Consider the following 5,088-nt stretch of genomic DNA (forward strand, 5'->3'; position numbering starts at 1 on the left):
TTCACCTCTGCCTCTTGGCAGTATCTCCCAAATAAACTACCCGCACAAGTCTCTGTCTCAGGCTAAGGTTTAGAAATGACACGAGCTAAGAGCTAGGCAGATCAAACGTTTGCCTGGGACTGAGGGATTTCCCAGATCATGGAACTTTTAGTGCTAGAACTGGGGAAATCCCTGGCAAACCAGGAAAAAGTCACACTAGTAAGACAACAAAAAGGAAGAGATATCAGAGAAGTTGAAAAAAAGAAAGAGGTGAAAAGGGGACAGTATCTCTCCATTGTCTACACTATAAGCTTCACTACATCAAGAAATATCTGGCATGCTGTAGCTGGCTTCCCTTACCCACACTATTTTTAAACATTCTGTGGATGGAGGTGGTAGCCAATTTAACAAGACAAGAAATAACACAAAATGTACAAACAATGGAAAGAAAGAGGCAATGACAGAAAATCTAGAAGAAAATATTCCAGAAAGCAACCTAGAAAACATAAACACAGCAACTAAAAAACTATGAAAAAAGAATTCAGTAATTTAGCCAGTTAAATAGAAAACATATAAAAAAAAACAAACATGGTCTTGGAGAAAAGGGAACCCTCCTACACTGTTGGTGGGAATGTAAATTGGTGCAGCCGCTATGGAAAACAGTAAGAAGGTTCTTCAAAAAACTAAAAATAGAATTGCCGTATGATCCAGCAATCCCACTCCTGGGCATATATCTGGACAAAACTTAATTCTAAAAGATACACGCACCCCCGTGTTCACAGCAGCACTATTTACAATAGCCAAGACATGGAAACAACCTAAATGACCAATGACAGATGAATGGATAAAGAAGACGTGGTACATATATACAATGAAATATTACTCAGCCATAAAAAAGAATGAAATAATGCCATTTACAGCAACATGGTTGGACTTGGAGATTATCAGACTAAGTGAAGTAAGTCAGAAAGAGAAAAACAAATACCATATGATGGCACTTACATGTGGAATCTAAAATATGACACAAATGAACTTATCTACGAAACAGAAACAGACTCAAAGACATAGAGAACAGACTTGTGGTTGCCACAGGGGAGGGCTGGGTAGGGGAGGGATGGACTGGGAGTTCGGTATTAGCAGATGCAAACTATTACATATAGAATGGATAAACAACAAGGTCCTACTCTATAGCACAGGGAACTATGTTCAATATCCTGTTATAAGCCATAATGGAAAAGAATATGAAAAAGAATATATATATATATATGTATAACTGAATCATTTTGCTGTACACCAGAAACTAACACAAATTGTAAATCAATTATACTTCAATAAAAAATAAATTTAAACAACACGTTCTTATATAACAGCAATAAGCAATTAGAAACTGTAATTTTTAAAAATTCCATTCACTGTAGCAACAGAAATTACTAAATGTCTAAGAGTTTACTTGAAAAGAAATATACAAGACTTATATGAATAAAACTATACAAATGTAGTCCAGAATTTAAAAAGTAGCCTGAATAAAGAGAAATACATTCCATGTCCCTGGATGTGAACGCTCATTCTTGTAAAGATGTCATTTCCTTTCCAAATTCACCCAAAAATTCTCAGTGCAAATTCACCCAAAGTCCCAATATGATTTTTTTAATGAAATTTGACAAACTGATTATAAATATCCTCTGGATGAGGGAAAAAAGTATTTAAAGTCAATAGAGAAAAGGATTATTCAAGAAATATTTCAGGGACAACTGGGTACTCATTCAGGAAACATCTAAGTTGGACACAAATACTTATTGGAGATCTAGTGATAAGCATCAAAAAAAAAAAGACATTTCCTGTTCTCATAGAGCTAACAAGTGAGAAAACAGAAATTAAATCAAAGAATCACAGAGATAGAAGTCAGATAGAAAGACAAAAATCATAGGATATCACTTATACGTGGACTACTAAAAAATGGTAAAAATGAACTTACTTACAAAACAGAAATAGAGTCACAGATGTAGAAAACAAACTTATGGTTACCAGGCGGGAAGGGATAAATTGGGAGACTGGGATTGACACATACACATTACTATATATAAAACAGATAACTAATAAGGACCTACTGTATAACACAGGGAACTCAATACTCTGTAATGACCTATATGGGAAAAGAATCTAAAAAAAGAGTGGATAGATGTATATGTATAACTGAATTCACTTTGCCGTACACCTGAAGCTAACACAACATTGTAAATCAACTATACCCCAATAAAAAATTTTTTAAAAAAGAATCACACAGATAAATAAAAATTACTACTATGGCAAAAGCTACTAAACAGTGCTACTCTCTGTTACGAGAACTCAAAGAGTGGGCATTGGTTTAGGAGGGGATGTTGGCTTTGGATAGATCAAGTGTGGCTGCAAGGCAGAAAAATGGATTGGTTAAAAAGCATTCTTGGGGACTTCCCTGGTGGCGCAGTAGTTAAGAATCCGCCTGCCAATGCAGGGGACACGGGTTCGAGCCCTGGTCCGGGAAGATCCCACATGCTGCGGAGCAACTAAGCCCGTGCGCCACAACTACTGAGCCTGCGCTCTAGAGCCCGCGAGCCACAACTACTGAAGCCCAGGAGCCTAGAGCCCGTGCTCCGCAACAAGAGCAGCCACCGCAATGAGAAGCCCGCACACCACAACCAAGAGTAGCCCATGCTCACCACAAATAGAGAAAGCCCGTGCACAGCAACAGAGACCCAATGCAGCCCAAAATTAACTAATTAATTAATTTTTTTTTAAAAAGCAGTCTTGGGTCAGGGGATAAACAGATTGTGGGCAGTGGCGGTGTAGTCCTCACAAAAGCTGTGAATAGCCTGGTCTAGAGCGGTCACAATGAAAATAAAGAGGAGGCTGATAAAAGGTGTATTTGAAAGGTAAGATGGACAGGAGTTGATAGTGGACCGGATGCTGAGGGTGACAGAAAGGAAGGTGTCAAGAATGGACGGACGTAAATCAACTATGGTCCAATACAAAATAAAAATTGAAGAAAAAGAAAAAAAGAATGGATGGATGGATGGTTCTCCCCTTTGCAGAGATGAGGAGCACAGGCCCAGGTTCGCGCTGGGGAAACCACGAGTTCATGCTCGGACAAGTAGGGTCTGGGGCATCCCGAGATGCCCACTGTGGGTATCAGGTGGGCAGTACAGAACCTGAGGGGAAATACTCACACCTCACTTTTCCAACAGACATGAGACGGCGCAATACTAGCTGCTCGCACAAGCGCGCCCCTCGGCTGTGCTGACTTACATCCCCGAAGTGGGTTTGGTCCTCGTGGAGCCTCGAAGGCGGCGGCCGCGAGCAACTCGGGTCCACGTGCATCCGGGGCCCTCCCGTCCAGGCAGAAGCGGAAGGAGAGGGTGCGGAACGCACCCCCGGACGCCGGCGCCGGAAGTGACGCAACACGCTCTGCAGGTCACCAAGTTCCACAGGGGCGGAGAGCCCGGGACTGCGGCTGCGCAACCGCCTCCGCCTAGTGTTGCTGTGGATACAGTGCAGGGGGAAGAGGGGAGGTTTGCAGTAAGTTGTTCCTGAGTTTTGAGAGACTAGGGAGCCGGAGACTTAGAAATAGAGGATGAGCGCGGAGCGCTCTTGGCAAACCTTAAAGTCAGAAAACACAATTCTGTGCAGTTTACCCATTTCGTCAGTGAGTATTTATTGAGCACCTGCTGTGTCCTCAGTGCCGTGCCAGACGCGGAAGACCCTGGGGTATTGCGGTCCTCGCCCTAAGAACGTCGTAGTCCAGGGTAGGGATGGGGGTGGGGTAAAAGGAGCATAAATGGACGTAAAGGAGCAGATGACAGTGTAGCCCAGAACTCAAACTGGTGGAACCCCGAAAGGTTTCCCAGGGGAATTGCTGGCTGAGGCTGAGCCTTCGAAGTGGGGCAAGTAGGTCAGGTCTGTAGTCTCTGAAAGAAAGTAAGTAAACAAGGTGAGGCCTCCCTACAATTGCCCTGGTTTTCTGCCTGGAGGCAATTTCTGGACTTTGGCGCAGGGAAATGAGCCCAGACAGAACCTGGGAGACTCGCGAGAGGAGACAAAGATCCACTTGGGGAGGCTGAGGTAGCTGGAATTTATGGGGCAGAGCTGGCATTGGAGGGGAGGGAGCTATGCAGAGAAAGTTTTCCAGAAATCTGCATAGGAGTCTTCTCAAGTCTTTGACTGAATATTTATCTGTAAACACTTAGGTAAAGCTCCACAAAGCCAGAGATAGGATAACTGCCAGGTAGCTAAAAGTTGAACAATTCCCAGAGCCAGTTTAGGGCTGGGAGATATTTTGAGTTCCCCCAGCCGGAGTTGAGAGGACTCATTGAATACAAGGGCATTCAGTGCGACCCCGAAATTGTCATGCCTTCGTAGGAGAGTAGACCAGACCTAACAAAGCTTAAAAACAAGCCTAGAAAGGATCAAGGTGATCTGCAGAGTAAGTTTACTGCCTACCAAAACAAATGTCAACATTCTGCTTAGACAACAAAATCCAAGCACACAACAAAATATCATTTATAAGGTCAACATCTAAAAAAATCACTGGACATGCAAAGAAACAGGAAGATGTGACGCACATCTAGGAGAAAGATCAGTCCAAAAACCCCCAAAAAACTGACTCAGAAATAACAGAGATGATGGAATTACCAAGTGAAGGTGTGTAGGAAGGAGGTGGAATACCAAGCCAAGAGAGTAGCTAGAATACACAGGGCTTCTGGACAGCTCGCCCGGAGAGTGTCCAGTTTCTTTTGGTTGCTCTGGTGAGAACTGTTCGGGACAGACACCCACTATCATCAGAGGGGCTGGGTGACATGAGGCACATGTAGTGGGCAACTCCATTAAAAAAATGTCGAAGGCTCGTGTAGGTCTTGTCGACTGACAGAATGACTGCCTTCCTTCCCACTAAGGTACCAAGTTCCCTGGGACTCAGCCAGAATCTGAGTGTCTCTCTTCTTGTTACAGCTTCTCACTTATGTCTAAGATGAACTTGGATTAAATACTTGCATTTCTAAGGAAAGAAAAGGGAGTTAAGCTTTAAGGAGCACCTACTATGTGCCAGGCACTATACAGGCACTCTGACATACATTGTTT

This window comes from Eschrichtius robustus, chromosome 6, assembly GCF_028021215.1.
Source record: "Eschrichtius robustus isolate mEscRob2 chromosome 6, mEscRob2.pri, whole genome shotgun sequence".
In the NCBI taxonomy this organism is placed as follows: domain Eukaryota; kingdom Metazoa; phylum Chordata; class Mammalia; order Artiodactyla; family Eschrichtiidae; genus Eschrichtius; species Eschrichtius robustus.